Below are 19,498 nucleotides of genomic sequence, written 5' to 3'. Positions count from 1 at the left end.
TTCCCACCACCCCAGGGATAATCACCGTTAACATTTTATTGAACTTCCTTTGAAATACCCTCTATACTTATGCATAAAGATGCACACACATATACACCCACAGAATGTATTGATGGGATCTACTGTCCTCTGATCTGCTTTAATCACTGAATTTTTTCATGGCATATTCTTTCAGTGTTAGCAATAATACTTATTTTAATGGATATGTAAGATTCCATTGACTGGATATATCACTATTTAAAAATATTCCAGATTGCTAGGCATTTTGGTTTTTCAAGTTGGCAACTATTGTAAACAATGCAGAGATGAGTAGATTTAAAGATAAATTTTTGCAATTGTACAATTATCTCCTCAGGGTACTTTCTCATAGGTAGAGTTCTTGGATCAGAAGTTACACTTATTTTAAATTTTGACATATGGCCAAATTGCCTTTTAGAAAACTGGCCTCATGCACCTGCAGCCCTTAACAATGTCTGTTTTCATATATTTTCTCCAACCCTGGCTTAAAAAAATAATTTTAATATTTCCCAATTGGATAAGTGAAGATATTTTAATTTCCTTTTAATTTTTAATTTGATTATTAGTGAGTTTGAGCATCTTATGTTCATTAGTTATTCATAGTTCCCTGTGACTATAGTCAATTCTCATAATTTGAGGTAGTTATGTTTTCTAAAATCCCTACTAACACTGAATTACCAAACCATTGCTCCTAGGAGAAATGTAGGGCCAGGTTCCTATGAGCCTTTGGTCAACATTTTCATCAACTGTAAATCTGTGTCTATGTGTGTTTCTGCTTAAAGATACCTTATTTCATAAGTATTGTTGATTCATTAATGTTGAACTTACAGCCAGCAGCACTATAACTCATGCCTAAATGAAGTTTAGCTAACAAATGTATTATCTCTATAAGGCACATCAAAGTCTTCTAGTACTTAGGAATATCACATGGCACTTCAGCATTACACAGGGGGCCATTTTAAACAGTGAAGTCACTAACAAAACACAAAAGAATGCAGAAAATGTGGCACTAAATAGGCCACAAAAAGGACACTTGTTTAAAGATGAGAGCTAAAACAAGAAGACAAAGTGTTCTCTTGATTGACCTTGATTGGGAACATGTGTCAGGTGACTCAAATTGTTTTCTGCTCTGTGACTGTCCCTGAATACCTCAAAAGTGCTGCATATAGTGACTTTGGTGTTACAAATAAATTGTATTGAGTAGGAAAACTGGAAAATCTGGAATCCATGAAATAATGAAGACTGATTATGTTCATTTCCTTTGCCCATATTTCTATTAGGGTACTTAGCTTCAGCTACATTGATTTGTTTGTATAAGCTACTTCCATATCAGGATAGTACTCTCTTGCCTATCCTATCTTATATATTCTCCAATTTTGTCTTTCTATTTCACTGTTAGTGTCTGTTATTACAGTGGTTTTGACAGCAGTATCAAAAACTGCCTTTTGAATGAAGAAGCACAACATAGGAATTTTATTAAATCTCTATTCTTGTGAAGGTGGTTAGTATTTATTTTTCTATCTCTTTTTTTTCCATAGGCACACCAAATTCTGTTTGGTGGTTTTTCTCCAGCACCTCCAAATTATGAAAAACCATGTAAGTCCTGTCCCAACTATCACTTTGTATCATGCTCTGCCTTTAATTATGGTCTTCATCTGATATTTTCATCCCTTCCAGAGTCTGAGGCCATTTAAGGCCTTTTGCATTTCTGCTTCTTTCCTCCAGACATGCACCTTGTTACTTTGCTGTATCTCTCCTACTAAACAGTAAGGGTGGTAAGATGCAGAAATGAGGGAGAAATTCCAGCGAGACACTTGCTAGCAGCAGTTCTGAAAAAGAGTGTACATGTAAGAAGGTTGTGGGGGTAGCAGAAGTCGGGTGGGGCTGGGCGTTAGTATGTACATGAGTATTTGGAACTATTGAAAGTGACTTAGAAACATTAGTCAATTTCATTCATGTCATGGTGGGCTCTACCACAAGCACTTACACATTGCTTGTCTCTTTATACCAGGTATGAGAAGTAAAAAACCAGCATCTAAGAACCTGATAAACTACCGTCTACGAAAGAAGGACTTTCTGAAGACTGTAATAATCTTTTTGCTTGTCATCCAACAGTGGATCCCTGGGGTAGTGTCAGTAAGTGTGCACAGTGTGGCTGTGAGGATGGTGGTGTATGCATGTTCAGTGTTGGTATGAAGGTGATCCCAAATTTACAATCAAGTGACACAGAGAAAAGCAGGCTGTTCTGATGAGCATTCTTTCTTAAAGCAGCATGAACATCCTTGTATAGATCTCTCCAGTTATTTATATTATATAAATAGTTATATAGTTATATATAGTTTTAGTTATTATAACTCTCCAGTTATAAGCCTCTGTGAGGCTTATGGAAATCGGAAATTTCTCTTGTACTGCCCACATTTTCATCAGTGATATCAGTGATTTGCTGGATTTTTCATCTTACAAAAAAGGCAATGAGTTCTCAGACTGTCTTTCTTTCCTGGGACCCACTCTGGGTGCCCACTGTCCTGGGCTTAATTTCCTCAGATGCTTGTTCTACTACTTAATATCCATCATCTCTGTTCCTCCTTGACATGGCCCTCCAGAGCAGGGGCTTTGTCTCACCTGAGCAGACTTTCTCAAAATCCAGTAATTTTTTTTTAACAGGATGTTAAAATGGAATTCTTTTCATGTCTTAAAAAGATCTAGCAGAGATTCCTAAGGAATGATTTGGAAAAAGGAATAAAAACTAATTTCTGCTTGCAGAAACTCCACTGACTTCACCTCATTTAATATCAAAGTTACAATTATTCTTACTATCCTATTACTTTTGTTTATTAAGGTTTATCTTTAAGTTGACTAGAAAAAATCTCAGCCTCACCCTAAGTCATTATATTTGCAACATCATGGATTTGGTATTCTAGTTATGTGTGTTAGAAAAAAACCCTGACCATTAAAATAAGAAGTGTTACTCAAGTACCGCCTAACATTATACACACGTATCACCTTGGAAAATGCTAGTCTATGGGCACCAACTAGCTAATCTGACAAAGTTAGCTAATGGGGTAGGGTTGGCCAGCCCATCTGGATTCCCAGGTAATTAGTCTATTTAATGATGGCCTTCCAGAAATTGTGCACTTTTCTTGATTTTTCTGCTTTAGGAATTGATAACTCTCCTATGGAACATTGCAAATATGAGAAGGCAGGGCTGTGGCAGGCTGTGGAAGGAGTTCTTTGGGGGCATCTGAACCTGGGCAGTCTACTAAAAGATGGATATATTGGGGGACCTCCCTTCTCTGTAGGGTTGCTGCATCCTTCTAGGAAGGGTAGATGATTTCCTGAAAGTCTATTTACTGCTATCTGGGCCTCCTGGGAGTTGCTTGGGAGAATCATTAACTATTGCTAAATAAATAAATCCCTCTTGCTGCATGGAGCTGTACTGGTGCCAAGCGATTCCACTGCCAGTGGCTGCAGCTGTTCTGGGGAACAGTTGCCTTTCTCTGTGAGGTACTTCCCGACCCCCTCCCCTAAAGTGATTTTCCTATCCTCACAGTAGCCTCTTTTCAGTGAACAATTCCTGACAAATTAGTGGCATTACATCCTACTCTTGTTTTATAGTACACAGAAGGCTAAAAGTCCTCCCCCTCCCAACACCCCACCCCCTACAGCTCACACAATGAATACCGGGTACTTGTTTGGGAAACCCTGGGCCTGAAATTCTGACCAAAAAATACATCATGACCTTGAACTTACTAGACAAGGCCAAATCTTAATCCTTTTTAGAGGTGCTATATCTTGGGGGAGGAGGACACACATTGAGATGTAAAATGTACAAATTCCCACATCAGCAACAAGAAGGGATTGAAAGACATTTTCAGCAACACCAGTAAGGACTGGATGAAATTTTCAACCATCATTAACAATATTCTCACCTTTCAAAGTATCTGCCTGGTGTCTAATGCCTTCTTATTCTAATGCCTTGCTATTTCTGGGTCCTATCTTTAAGAAACTCACAGTGTAAAACTAGAAAGCAGAGAAATTCACACCCTGGCTCTAGCTTAAAGGAACAGTAAGGGAAGTCAGGGGAAAGAGTCTTACCACTGAAGGATGATGAGGCAAGGTCAGTAGAGGAGCAGTGATAGTTCACCTGTGATTCCAGAGTTCCTGCATTTTTTTCTCCTCTCTCTCCTGCTTATTGGCTTACTTTTTTTTTTTTAACACATTTTTTTAAAAAAGATTTTATTTACTTATTCATGAGAGACACAGAGAGAGGCAAAGACACAGGCAGAGGGAGAAGCAGGCTCCATGCAGGGAGCCCGACGTGGGACTCGATCTCAGGTCCCCAGGATCACACCCTGGGCGGAAGGCAGGCGCCAAACCACTGAGCCACCCGGGTGCCCTGCTGATTGGCTTACTGAGTGGCCTTCCTGACAGAGACACGATATAGGGACAATTGCAACTCCTGCTCAAGAATGAGGTTCTAGCAAACCTCATTCCCAGTTCCGTGCAAAAAGTGACTTCTGCGGATGGATGAGCACTACCAACCAGGCCATTTTTTCCCAGCTTCAGAAACAGAGTAATTCTGCAAGCAAGGTTGGCTCGTCCGAAGGCTCAGAAGGTGATCAGGACTCCGTGGATGGTCTGAGCGGACCGTTATCGTCACTTAGCTGAGTCGGACAACCAAGTCCCAAAGGTGGAGGCCTGCAGCTTTTGCCTAATTAACGGCTTTGAGGTAGGAGAGGACCCGCACAGTGTAGACCTTAGCAGGTTGGCTTTCTTGAACACTTCCCCGGGCTTCAACACCCTCATCCCTCAAATTTTCTCTCTCTCAATATTAGAAACGAGAACAAAAGTTATCGTTATCATCATTACTGATTTTTTTTAAAAAGTAAGTACTTGTGGCCACCCTTCTTCGCAAGAACCGCAGAGATGGTGCTGCGGGCCCACAGCCCTGGGCTCCAGCGTGGAGGAGGAGCCAGTCCCTTCGGCTGGGAGTCGCGGGCGGGCAGGGGCGCAGGGGGCGTGAGAGAGGCTATTCTGGATTCCGAGCGGTAGCCCGGAGGCAACGCAGCCCTCCGCGGCCGGCCTGCCCTCCGCTGGGGGAGCGGATGCGCCCGCGCCGTAGGGCGGGTGGGGGCGGGGAGCTGGCGGCCTCCCGCGGCCCGAAGCCCCGCCCCGCCCCCGCCGCGGGCTTCCTCTCCGCCTCCGTCTGCCCCGCCTCCTCGCCATAGCCCCGCCCCCTCCCGGAGCCCCGCCCCCGCCCGCCGCGGGCTTCCTCTCCGCCTCCTCGCCATAGCCCCGCCCCCTCCCGGAGCCCCGCCCCCGTCCCGCCCCCGCCCGCTGCGGGCTTCCTCTCCGCCTCCGTCTGCCCCGTCTCCTCGCCATAGCCCCGCCCCCTCCCCGGAGCCCCGCCCCCGCCCGCCGCGGGCTTCCTCTCCGCCTCCGTCTGCCCCGCCTCCTCGCCATAGCCCCGCCCCCCGGAGCCCCGCCCCCGCCCGCCGCGGGCTTCCTCTCCACCTCCGTCTGCCCGGAGCCCCGCCTCCCCGTCTGCGGCCCGTCCCCCGAGCGGAGCGCGCTGGAGGCGGGGACCCGCCGGTGGCGGCGCGGGGAGGCGGCGCGCGGTTAGCAGCTCGCCGCGGTCCCGGGCGGCCAAGGGCCCCAACGGCTGGTGTCCTTCGAGGGCGGGCGGAGCTGTGTGGTCACGAAATAGCTGCCTCCTACCCCTTCCTCCCCACCTTGCGCCCCGCCCTCTGGCCCTCCCGACGTCTGCCGAATAGAAGAGGTAATTCATTAAAAGTCGTAGCACCAGCGCTCCCTCCCCCGCCGCCCCCAAGCCCCTGGTGGTGGTTTTTGTTCTTTAGCCCAGGTTAGGCTAAATACATTCCCAGGAAGCCATCTGGTCCGGTTCCCGGGATCCCTTCGTATGGTTTCCACGAAGCTCGCCAAGCCGTGCACTGACAATGCAGCCCTGGAGCCGCTCGGGAACCTCCAGGAGTTTGGCCTTTGCCAGCCTCGTTTAGAGAATCTTAGGCGTGGGGAGGTGGAGGCCCCTGTGTAAGTTCCGAGTCCAGTACCTTAGGGTCCTGGTCTTTGCTGTAATTAATATGCTTTACTCCTCCAAGAAAATACCATTCTCCCGTTAACTGGTATCAGTCATTCATTCATTCATTCGGTATTTGCTATATGCGAAGCATTGCTTATTAGAATTCCGTTTTAATTCTGAAACTCTGCGTTAACAATTTTACAGATGAGTTTACAAAATAACCTGGCCACAGAAATTGAGTTCGACCGGCAACATTTGTGTGGTTAGGTCTACACCTTTTGTCTTTGTTGTCTCCCGTTCCTCTGCCCACCACTGAAAAAAAAAAAAAACAAAAAAACCCAAACATGAGCTTGTGGGAAAATATTCCCTTAGCACATGGATTGGGGTTTGTGGTCCAAGAAAAAGAGGAAACAGCCAGGTTCATAAAATCATAGTGTTATAATCGCAAAGTTCTTAGAACTCATCAAGATGTATTGATAAGACTGAAGAGGTATAGGGGCTTCAAGGTCACTGGCCTCTCAGTACTGTGGCCTAACTTGGGGAGGAGACCCAGCCGGCACTTGCCGCAAGTATACTGCAAAAAGGACTTGGGGCCAACAATTCAGTTGTAGTACATCCTCTCCCCCAGGCTCTTCCCTCTGCCGTTCTGTCTCTGTTCTGCTCTGGGTCACCCTGTGGGGGTGGCAGCCCTTTCTGGCTACCCCTACCCTAGGCTTCGTTCCCTTCTTTCTCTTTCTCTTCCATCTCCCCACCCTACGCCAGGCCTGACCATGATATTTTATTTGGGTTTTTAAAATGAAACCAGGTGCTGCCTAAAACAAAGACTAAGTAATAACAAGGAAAGACTATCCAACGCCTAAGGAATGTGCTGAGTTTTATGACTCAGGCTGTCCTGGCAGAGAACTCCGACTTACATGGAGAGGTGGGTGGCACGAAGCTCGGACCATACATGGCAGCCCTGGCCTCCCCAGATAGGCACGGGCAAGGCAGCCTGTGACTCATTTTCATAAAACCAGAGACTCCTGTTCTTTGTGGAGCAAGACTTCGGGGGGGGCGAGAGCCAAAGGAGCTTCAGCTTTTCCTTGGGGCCAGTTGGGGCTGACATGGCAGGGGCCACCTTGAGGCCTGCAGGGGCAGGGCGCCTGGGCAGGACGCGGCCCCTGGAAGGAACCCGGCTTGCGGGGCCTGCAGGAGGGTTTTAGTGCGCTGAAGGGATGGGTAATGGTCTGCTGCCAAGGGACGTGAGATTAGCCCGTGTGGTCCTGGGAGACAAGGGCTCGAGCGCCAGGTGACCGGGTTGCCACAGGGCCTCGGAGGAGGGGAATGTGGCTGGGCCGCCGCGAGCCCTTGCAGCGCCGCCGCTGCCCGGTCAGGAGCGGGCACGGGAGTGGGGGGCTGCGGGTAGGCCCCCGGGGCCCCCAGGCACACGGCGCACGTTCTGGGAATTCCTCGCCCATGAGTGTGGTAACGGGGTGAGGTGTACATTTTTCTGTTACTAAGAGACAGGCTGAGAGCACTCGGAGAAGGTGGTGGGAGGGGTCGGGGGTGACAAGGAGGCGTTTGTGCTTCCTTCGCTACACAGGCCGGGTGGAAGGGCACCCACAGTGCCTCCTCGGGTTTCCGCCACCTCGGAGAAGGCTGTCACTCTCTGAATGAGAATGGATCTTGACTGGCATGAATGAGATCTCCATGCAGCAGCCTCTTGGAACAGGGCTGTATTTTTCCTTTTTTTCTTTCTTTTTTTTCTTTTTCTTTTCCTTTCCATGGAATACCCTGTTGAAAAGCTACAGTGACGATTCCATAATTGCAGGAAAAGCTCTGCTCCACTTTTTCATTAAAGTCTACTTACCTGGAAAAAAGAAAGTCTTTTAAGAACCATGACTTCATACATATTTATAGTGTGAACAGGCGTCACTCTGGTTCTGCCGGAGAATGGGCTCATTCAGTTTTATTTATGATGTGACACTCGAGTGAGTGACATCCGTCATCTGGGTCGGTCCTCTGTTCCACTGAAGCAAGTTTATGGAGTGATTATGCCTGCAAATATTTGCTATATTTAGTCCCTCTCCTCCCCTAACCCCCTCTTAGCCCTTTAAACTCCCCCAAACCAGCCAAAAGCCAAGCTTGTGGTCTAGGGAAGGTTTGAACCCTAATGACAAGGCACAGGGGCTCAAACAAATGCCGTGGGAGCCGGGAGGCAATTAGAGCGGGAATGATGGCTGTTACTCTAGCGTTTGTGCACTGAGGTGCTTTGGTTGGGCCGGTGTCTAGCAGGTGAGGGCTCTCAGCTGGGCATGCAGGCTTTGACAGGTGATGGGCACAAGTCTGAGTGACAGATGCAGATGGATACTTAGGAAACTTTCCTTCCCAGGGAGCTTTCTCTGGACAGGCTCTCACAGCCTGCAAATCTGTCACAGCGCACCCTGGGGCTCTGGGGGCAGGGGACGGTAGGAGCTCTGTGACCGCTGCTGGGTCAAGGTTTCTGGTGGAACCGGAGACTGTCCCCACTCAGCCACACCTGGCCCCTGGCTGGGAGGGTGACGGCTGCCCTTCATCTGCTAGGGAGGCAGGAGGGCCACCTTTGGCTTCTAGCTTTACAGCTGCACATGCCCCGACCTAGGCATTCCAGGCTGGACCCAGGCCTACCCCCCCCTCACCCCCCCCCCCCTCAGTGCTCGCCTGTGATCAGCTTGGCCACCTATTGTTTATCCTGGGAAGGGCCAGGTCTTGGCACAGAGGCCTGAAGTGTTGCCAGCATTTTATTTTTAGAGACAGGAAAATGTTTGCTTTTTGGCAGCTGCTTTTTTTTTTGGGGCGGGGGGGGGGGGGCATATACCGTGATGGTGTAAAAAAGTTCAAGTGAGAGATTCCAAGCCTTAAACTCATGGCATAGGATATAGGCAATAGTACCATGAACCTCTCAACAGAAGCCTTTGTGGAGCTAAGACCTTTCATTAGCAGGCCCCTTCTGCAGAGTCCCGCCAGCCCCACCCTGGTGGCAAGAGGCCTCTCACATCCATAGACCCCATGGACTGGACGTTTAATGAGTCCCTTTGCAGTGTGTCAGCTGGTCTGAGATTTTGTAGCTCTTACTTCCAAGTCTTCTCCTTCTATACCAATTCATAACGTAGTCCAACTTGGTAGAGTAAGAAAAACAATCAGCCTGCTAAGTCTGAGGTTTATCATCCCTCCTCAGACCCACGGTCATTGTTATCATGATCAGTGGTGCAAAGCAGCCAGCTTCCATGGCAGAGAGTGCATTACTACATTCAGAATACATTTCCAAGTTTTATTGGAATTATTATTTACCCCTATATGGTCTCTCTTAAAACATATTTTTGTAGTTCCTGTGATTCTGGCTACTGACTATTTATCTGAAAGCATCTTGTAAACTGTAGTAACATACTATGCGAAAAGGTAAAATGGAATGGAAACCAAAAAAAACCAGAAACAGACTTATAAATACAGAGAACAAACTGGTAGTTGCCAGAAGGGAGGGGGTGGGGGGATGGGTGTAATAGGTAAAGAGAATTAAGAGGTGCAAACTTCCAGATATAAATAAGTTACGGAGAAGAAAAGTACAGCATAGGGAAAATTGTCAATAATATTCTTCTAACACTGTGTGTGACAGATCGTGATTACACTTACTGTGCTGAGCACTGAGTAATGTGTAGAATTGCCGAATCACTGTGTTGTATGCTTGAAACTAATATAACATTATCTGCAAGTCATACTTCCATAATAAAGTTTTTAAGAAGTAAAGAATTGAAGTCTTCTACCTTCCTTTCTCCCTAATCTTTTAAAAAATTGCTTTTTTCCTTGAAGTATAGTTAACACACAATATTACATTAGCTTCAAGTGTACAACACAGTCGTTTGACAAGTCTGTATGTTATTCTGTGTCCTCACAAGTGTACTTACCATCTGTCTCCGCACAAGGCTATTACAGTACCATTAACTATATTCCCTGTGCTGTCTCTTTCATCCCTGTGATGTGTTCATTCCATAATAGGAAGCCTGTACCTCCCGCTCCACCATTTTGCTGATCTCTTCCCACCTTGCCATGGGAATCACCACAAAAATAACCTTTTAATCGCAAAATAGAACCCACATACATTTGGGGCACCTGGCTGGCTCAGTCGGTAGAGTGTGAGACTCTTGATCTTGGGGTCATGAGTTTGAGCCCCATGGTGGGCATTTAGCTTACTTAAAAAACATGAATACATTCTTCTTTGCCACCTGATTACCTTTTATATTCATTATTCTTCTTGCTGGAGTATATCCTTTGGTAGGTTTTCTTTTCCTCTCTTTTCTCTGCTAGAAAGTATCTGTGGAAAATAAATTTTGAGGGTTTGTATGTCTGAAAATATATTTTTATCTCTCTCAGGTGTGAATGTGGTTTGTTATACAACTCTGAGTTGGAATTTATTTTTCCCGAAGCTACTGTTCCATTATTTTCTTGAAACTTCAATGGTTGATCTGAATTTCACTCCTTTGTAGGTAATCTATCTGTATCCTATTTTTCTTTTTTGGACTTTTTCATTTTGAAGCTCTGGAGTTTTATTTTTCACATCTTTCTCACCTTGATGTTCTGGAGTTTTATGACGATATCTCTATATGTCAATTTATTTTTAAAGTTTATCCTCCTTGGAACTGATAGGCTCCTTCAGTCTGAGGGCTCCAGTCTTTCTTTAGTTCTAGAATGTGAAGCAGTAAGGAAAAAAAACCCAGAAAAGTTATAGGGATCTATATACTAAAGTGCTAAGGAGGGGAGAAAAGGGACTGGGTGGCTTGAGTATTGAAGGGGGAATTTTAAGGTTCTAGAGAGAGGGAGAAGAGTAAGGTTTGGAGGGATTCATTACCAATAAGGTGAAGAAAATGTCCTCAAGATTTTTAAGAGTTTGCGTGTACATTAAGAATATATTCTCCTCTTTGGTTCTGTGGAGATGCTAAGAGTTGAATTGCTGTTAATTCTATTTTTCCTGTGGGACTGTGTGTGTGTGCGTGTATGTGTGTGTGAGAGAGAGATTTGGCGCTGAGACTGAACCACAAGATTGTCTTGGATTAATTAGTTACAAAAACGACTATTATTATTATTATTGACTGTTAAGCAAGTTTCTTTCTTTCAGTCTTTCTCTGTGTCCTCTCTTAACTTCTCCTACCTAGTCCAGGCCAAAGGTTCTTCTTTTATATGATGAAGAAATGGAATTAGAAGCTCTGAAGTCCCACCATTTCCCTCTGACTCATTCCCTCTCTCTTCCTCATCTTTGATTCACCTACTTACACATTTTCTTAATGGCTAATAGCTTATAAGAAGCTTAGACAAGTAGTTTGTTCACTCATTTCTGTAATCTAATTAGTCACTAAATGAGCTGTCATGAATAGATGATAGATTTGGAGTGAGAAGACAGCACATGAGCAAGCTTACAGCAGGTGAGAACTCCTGTATAAGATCTGGCACGTGAAACTCTGCCAACCTCCTCAGAAACTACTCCTCTAGACCAAGGAATTCATTCCATAGATTCTCTTGGTCCACCCATTGGAGTTGCTAAGTGGCACAGAGGAGAGATTTGGAAAAGGCTCAACTTATAACAGCATCTCTGAGCAAACAAAGGCAGAAGATGGCAACAAAATCATGTTATTCTTCTTGAAACGTAATCATTGAGGCAGTTTGTATTTTATCATGTGCATGCCTTACCTCTTACACAGTACTACAAGAAATAGTTATTAAACTTTTCAAAGTATGAGGAATAGTGGAGTAATCACCGAGGGCCTAAATTCTCCTGGGAGATTCGGATTGCATGACGGCTATTTCTTCCACTTCTAAATATACACACAAAGGTGTTTGATATGAAGAAACAGCAAACATATGTAGCCTGTGTAATCTGAATTACTCACTCTTGGAGCTCAACAGTAATTAGGGCTCAAGTAGCTACAGCCCTGCCACCTCTGACAAATACTGAGTTCCGAGTTGATAGATGTGGCTATTCTCATTAGAATTTGAGACATGCCTAACTAGGAGTGCAGTGTATCATATTAGTAGCATTTTGATGTGCAGTGTGGCCCTTTTCAGATGACTCCAGATATAGCGATTGTACGTTGGCAGCTGGATGCCTAGTGGTCTTGGGTAGGATGGGAGATGATGATGGGAATGAACTCCCAAGTGCTGAAACTCTACCAAGGTCAAGGTCTGCTGGCCCTCCCTATTCTAGACTGAGGAGTTTGTTCAGTAGATTCTCTACGTGCACCCATTTGGAATTGACGTGGGAAGTAGAGGAGAGAGATCTGGAAAAGGGAAACAACTGATGTTCAACCGACAATAGCATCGCTGAAGGCAGAAGATGACACAACATTAAGTTCAGGAAACCTATGAAAATATAGGGCAGCCAGGTGAAAGCGGTTCATCTGGGTCCTGAAGGGAATGGGATGTTTCTTCGAGTTGCCATCAGCATTTCTTCTTTTTTGGAATGTAAGTTTTTCTCTACTTTGTGCGTGCCCAGTGCTGTGCCCATCTCCAGAGAGGGTATGTACTTTCCAAATTATGGATATTCCTGTCCTTCTGCAAAAAGTGTGGCAACACGAGGTTTTAAAAACTGCGCTTTACAAAAAAAGAACCATGCATTTACTTTATAATCTCATGATGCTGTAGGGTGTCTTCAGTTCTCCGTTAATCTATAATTGACCGTGGCTCCCAACTCTTTAGATTTCCTCAGTTCTCCTTCATCTTCGGTGTAGCCTTTATGCTTAACAATCAGTGCTCCATGCATTTATATGTAAATACTCTTCTGGAATTTGGTGCCCGAGCATCCATTTTCAAAGGGAGAGATTCTGAAATAATACCCACCCCTCGTTTTGAAAATGTCAGTTTTCATAGAACAACATTTGTATAAAGCAGGCCCACCTCTCAAGAAATATGTGAAAAGTATCTAGCAGATGTCATTACTGCAAAGCATTCCCCTCAAAACCCTCACATTTTCACCTCCTCTGGATCTGCTGCTTTATGGAAGAGCCCGCCGCCGTGACACATACCCTCTGCTTCTCCAAGTGTGGTCTGCGAGGCCCTGCCAGATGGTCTCCTTCAGAATAAATGCTTTCAATATGATAATGTTTATATTTGTGTTTCTGGCATGAATTAATAATTTTCTCATGATATTTAATAAAAAACAGATGATTTCGTTTCTATCTCATAAAATCCAGTACCTTTCTTTCCGTTATGTCTGATGAGGGTGATTTTTCTCCTGTTGTGGGATGACAGCAAGCAGAGGTAGTAAAGTGAGTGAGCTGCAGCTCTCTTCCTCAGCTGAAGCTGCGTGCAGTCTAGAACAATTTGAGATCTGTTGCTTTCCACAAAGGTCGAGTTTGCAAAACCTTAGAAAGGGACAGTTAGTCAAGGCTCCAACATAAACAACCTTTCTTAAGCTTCAAGATTTACCCCCTGGGTCTAATATTCTGGAATTTGGTGACTATGTCTGTGCTCTCTGGCCACATCCATCGTGGTTTTTTTTTTTTTTTTTGAGACCTATCATATTCCCCTCTAAGCCTTCATCTTTCCACACTGAAACCCTTGTTTTATAATTCTAGCCACAGTAGAGAGGGGCTGGGGAGTGACTTTCCATCTCTTGACCATCTTTTTTTCATTTCTCTAGACTCGCATATTTAGAAGAAGTGCTACTAAATTTTATCCGTGCAGCCCATTTCCTGTGGATGTCTCTGGCTAACAGGAACTGGTCCAGGCACAGCAATAGCAGGCATGGTGGTCCAGGCACAGCAAAAGCAGGCATGGTGTGAAGACAGACTTGATGCACCAAAGGATGAGTTATATCCAAAGTGATATGGAAAATTGGTCTGGAGTGTGGCTGAGGATTGTAATGTCAGCAGTTTATGCTTCTCCTCTTTGAAGGCATGTGGGGTAGGGAAAGGAAAAAGGGTAGGTTTCCTTGAGAGAGAAGGGAGGATTGGGCATTTTTTGGCAAGGGCCAGGTATATGTGATTTTTTTCTTTCACTACCAAACTTAACACAAGAGCAATCTTTTCTTCTTGTCACCAGTTCCTCACCATCAATTCATTCTTTTCCCTATAGGAATTCAGTTTTCATCCCCAGTCGGCCACTGAAACTGAAACCTCAAGGATCACCGAGGACCATCAAATTGGTAAAGACTAAAATCCAACTTCAACCTACTCATCCCTCCGTCCGTCCAGTGTCATATAAAAGTCTCTCTAACCTTGGCTTCTCTAACAATGCTGCATTTACCTCTAACTTCTCTGGTGGTTTCTTTTAAGTCTCCGGAGTTGCTTCCTCCTGCTTCTCCACTAAGCTGGCATCTCCCAGCATTCTGTCTTTGGCGCCTCTGCCACTGTTTTGTTGTTGCCGTTGCTACCATGATGTTATCATCCTGTCCGCTGGCTCCACCTCTCATCTTTGTGTCTATGAGTCTGATCATGAACTTTCTTCTGAGCCATGGAATAAATTGTTTACAGTCTTTCCTATGCAAAAAATGTCCCACTCAGACAGGAAACTATTGCAAGACACCTGGCAAGGATGCTAGGGACCTGCATCAGGATGTTAAGAGTGGAAAGACAGATAGAGTCATGAAATACTTGGCAGATAAACACAGCTCTGATGGACTGGCTATCCAAAGAAAGGAGGAGGAGAGATAGAAGTTGAGGCCAGGTGTTGTAGCTTAGGTCATCTGGAGGATGGGCTGCCCTTCCTGAGCTAAGGACTACGTGGTTAAGGGGTAGGGGCAGGTCTGAGGGACAGGATGATGGCTCCCCTTTAGGACATTCTGGACATACCACATCTCTCCGCCTTTTTTGTCATTCAAGTCTTCCTTTGGTAGTGCTGCTAGAATTCTCTTCCTTAAACAAGAGTCAGATCATGCCATTTTCCTCTTCAAATGTTTTTTTAGTGCTTATTAACTACGGAATAGCTTAGACATTCAGTCTCCTTAACAAGGGGTCTGAAGCCTTGCACAAGCTGGCTTTGTTTGGTTTCATTTAATCCCCTAGCACAACAGAATCCACCATGCAATTTCTCACCTTTTTGCTTTTTCTCAAGCTGTTGTCTCAATCTGGAATGCCCATCCCCACTTTTTCTGCCTAGAAAATTCCACTCATCGTTTAGATTGCAGGTTGCATGGGATTATGTCCCTCATAAAGCCTCCTCTCACCCTGGTTGGAACTAGTAACTCTTTATTCATTTTTCCCACAGCAATTTATGTATATTTTTCCTGGTATTATAATGCACTTGCTCAAACGTGCATTTCCTCTGCTGGCTGATAAGCTTCTCAGAGCTGCATATTCTTATATGTCTTTTTTTTTTTTTTTTCGGGGTCTAGGTTATATATTTCTTCAGTGTCATTGTGTTTTTTCATAATCCACAACTTAAATTTACAGTAGTTTCAGCATTCTTTCACAAAAAGTTCATCTCTTTTTATATTTATCAATCTACATCTTTTAAAAAGAGAAAAGAAAAAAAGAGAAGAAAGACCCAAACTCCACAAATTGTGAAAGAAAAAGCAGATTTAAAGTGTTAAGATCTGGCAGTTTCTTTTTATTTTTTCAGAGAGGGAAGGGGGTTGGGGGAAGTGTGGAAGGAAAGAGAGAATCCCAAGCAGACTCCATACCCAGTGCCAGGCCCACTGTGGGGCTTGATCTCATAACCCTGATATCATGACATGAGATGAAATCAAGAATTAGACACTTAGTGGACTGAGCCACCCAGGCGCCCCAAGATCTGGGAGTTTCAAAGTGTATAATAATAGCTGCTTTTATTTTTTATTTTTTATTTTTTTAAAGAATTTTATTTTATTTTATTTATGATAGTCATAGAGATGTCTTATATGCATCTTCTTATATGTCTCTGTTTCATACCAGCTGCTTACACATGACTTCCCACATACTTGTTGCTCATTAAATAATGAAGGCAAAGCAGAGAAATTGGTCAGGGTTAGAAGGAAGGGGAGTCAGGTGGGGGAGAAGTGATTGGTAGGATAGGCTTGGACCTGCTTTAGAATATGGCCAGCTGGGATGGATGCTCTGTGTGAAGAACAGATGTAGGGTATAACAATGAGTGAGGCAGTGGATTCTGGGTAACGTGCAGGGTTCATATTTAAAGGCAGGATCTCGTGACACAAAATCATGCATGTATACAATTTAGCCTTACTCACAGGCAGACAAGCCAAGTTGTAAAGTCCTTCATTGGCAGGAAATTATTATTCTGCCCATTTAAAAAGATACATGGTCTCTTTATGTAACCAAGACTCCTGCATATTTAGCTCTTGCAGCTGCTAGGTCTATTGTCTGATGCCATAAAGAGATGGGACCTTGACTGATAGTATGGTGATGACCCATTGCTGTGTCCATCTATTTAATTGTAGAAAAGATGGGCAGGGGGATATTCTGATTAATGGGATTTCTTTGACCCTTAATTATTCTTTTCATATGTTACTCTTTCATCAACCTATATTTATTTTCAGCAGCACAAAGGAAAAATGAAAAAAAAATTATCTTTTAATAATAATGTGAATCCCAGAATAATAAAATTCACGGCCTTCCTACAGGATGCTGTCACACAAATACATATCTATTATGTTTATATCTGTATTATGTGTATACTGTATGCACTCTTTATATATATTTTCTATATAACTATCCATTGGTCCATGCTTAGCCCAATCCTCTATTAGCAGAAGGACTGGTAGTTGTGATCTAAGCGTGATGATTTAGTGTTTAATCAGAAGAGAAAAATTGTAGACCTCCCAAACTCTGAAGTGGGCAGAAAAATATTTTTAGCCAATTTTTTTTCTCCCTTGAGTCTCTTGTGGTTTGAAAATGTTGAGATGTCATTTTTGCTTTAACTGCATTGCAAGGATTCTGCTTTGTGACCACTTTTGTTTCCAAAGACTGACTTCAACTCGTTTATTATGTTATGTGTTGCGGGGGGGAAGGGGCCTTATAGATCATCTCGTTCAGCCTATAATTTCTGAGTCAGTCCTCAAACTCTGGTGATCTGATTGCATGGCATTGGCCCTCGAGGCTGGAAAAGACCATCTGCAATCCAGATAGTCCCACCGACTAGGGCAGAGAGCCACCTGTTAGGGATGGACTTGGGGGAATGTAAGCCTGAAGTGAGAATTGAGGTGGACTCTGCTCTGGGTCAATAATTATATTGAAGACTAGGAACTAATTAACGAATCCCTGTCCTAACTCTTATTGAAACAATTCCAAAGGGGTATAGGACTTGACCTTCTTTTTCTTCTTTGCAGCTCCGCCCAATGATGTCAGCAACATTTGCATTTCCTGTTTTATAGACTCCCCCAGCTATCAAGAAAGAATTCTGAATAGGATATCTGCTACCTCCTAAAGAAGAGGTCTTGCTTGATAACTTGAGACCAGTCAGACCTCAGACAAGGAAAGAATGTACCCCTCAGGCCCCACAGTCATCACACTTTATTTACCCCCAGGGACTGCTTTAGGGATACTTGCTTTGTCAGTTAATGGTAGTTCTTTGCAAAAATAAACCTCCTTTTGTGTAGGACTTTTCTGTTTTGAAAAAGTGGGATAAGTAAGAATGTTGGTGGGGTCTCTGGAATATCTGTGGTTCATGGCTCTTCAGAATGGGGTCTGAATCCCCAAGGGCATTCTTTTATTCCGTGGATTGTGCCCACAGGTTCCAAGGCACCATTGAGAAGGATTCCAATTTTACATTCTGTCTTCTGCAAGCATGATGTAGTCACCCAGCTGCTCTCTCCTTTCATCTCTCCCCCCCTTTTGTAGACCTAGAGCTCCTCTTGGGTCTCCTTCTTCCCCGCAGACTGAAAGCTACAGGTGGGAGTGGGGTGGGGTGGGGGGCCTTGAGTTCTGTTTCAGCGGTTAATGAGATGTGCCTTCTCCTTCAAATTGTTCACAAGCCCCACATCAGCTTTGGCGGGTAGGAGTTCTAACATGATGCTTCATGTGGTAAGGAGGTACCTGTGCTCATCAGACCTTCCTATTTCTCCCTGTGCCCTTGTCTGTGACCAGCACCAGGGCTCTGTTAAATCATCAGGGAGCTTTTGGTGGCCAAGAAAGGGAGCCAATCAGCCTAGACACATTATAGGAAACATGGCCTTGAGTCTTAAAGTATATTTATTTAACATGACGTAGGAAAAGTATGTATGATTTTGGATTAAATTCAAGCAGGGGTGGGGCACCTGGGAGGCTCAGTGGTTGAGCATCTCTGCCTTTGGCTCCAGTTGTGATCCTAGGGTCCTGGGGTGGAGTCTCACATCGGGCTCCCTGCGGGAACCCTGCTTCTCCCTCTCCCTGTGTCTCTGCCTCTCTCGGTGTATCTCAGGAATGAATAAATAAAATATTAAAACAAATAGTTCAAGCAGGGGCCACAGTACGGGTTTGGAGCCGCCCCGGGGCATGAACAGCAAGCTAGGTAAGCAAAGATGTTAGGGGCTGTGGTCTGTTCCATCACGGATGGCTCAGATCCCAGTCATTCCTCAGTCCTGGAGGCTTTTCTCAATCACAGGACAAATGTGAGGTAGGTGTGGGATTGAAGAAAAGAAAATATACAAAATGAAAAGTCACTCTGGCCTGTAGTACTAGCAAAAGGCAAGGAAGTCTGACTTATTTGAATATTTTTCAGTCAGTATCAGCCCCCGCCCCGCCCCCAACAAAACTGGTCTTGAATCAAGTTCTCGCACTTGATTCGATCACCCAAAGGAGCTATTGGATGAAAAAGTGAAAGGGAAGATGGTGTCTGGTTAGTGACTGGTCATTTTCAAAGTGGTTTCTTCTACATCATCTCATTTTATGAAAAGTAAATGTGATCTTTAAAAATGTTAGAGTGAAGCAGTTCATAATTTCGCACAAGGAGCAAAGGACATTATATTTATAAGCGTGCAAGCTGTGAACCAGATAGAACATTCTCTTTTGCTGCTTTGTATTTTTTTTTATCAACTGTCACAGATTCATAGGGAAGATCTCTAAGAAATAGAACTTCATGAGTGATTTTTAAAAATTATTGTTTGAACTCAGTGTGCTCTTCATGTTTTATTTTGGCCTCAGTTTCTTTCTCTGGTATCTTCCTTTGAATGGCAAATTATTACTTGGATTTGGATTATTATTTAGCTTGCAAAATAGACCATTTTCCCCTTCATTAAAATCTCATAGTTGCCAAACTTCATTAGTATAAATGGAATTATTCATCTGTTTCCCCCCTGCCCTTTGGCTATGGGGTCAGTAAAATTATGTTAAGCAGGAGAGGGGAAGGCTGGTGAACACTTTTAAATGTCACTAAGCAATTTCAGGAAGGAGCCGGTCTGCAACTGTACTGAGTGATGGATATGCTCTCAGCCTTAATGGCTATTAATGACTTACGTAATGACAGTTTGCATCATAACATGGCTGTTTGAAACTTGCATTTTGTGATAGCTACAACTAGTAGTGG

General features: G+C 44.2%; 1 long non-coding RNA gene across 1 annotated transcript; it reads left to right on the top strand.

Moving 5' to 3' along the window:
- Positions 1-5,601: 5,601 nt before the first annotated feature.
- Positions 5,602-19,207, top strand: LOC121481427. Its single transcript, XR_005985287.1, has 3 exons — positions 5,602-5,797; positions 14,138-14,207; positions 17,325-19,207. It is a non-coding gene; the product is annotated as an uncharacterized LOC121481427 (long non-coding RNA).
- Positions 19,208-19,498: the final 291 nt, after the last annotated feature.

This window comes from Vulpes lagopus, chromosome 23 (assembly GCF_018345385.1).
Source record: "Vulpes lagopus strain Blue_001 chromosome 23, ASM1834538v1, whole genome shotgun sequence".
Lineage (NCBI taxonomy): Eukaryota > Metazoa > Chordata > Mammalia > Carnivora > Canidae > Vulpes > Vulpes lagopus.
This window is presented reverse-complemented; position numbering and strand designations above follow the sequence as displayed.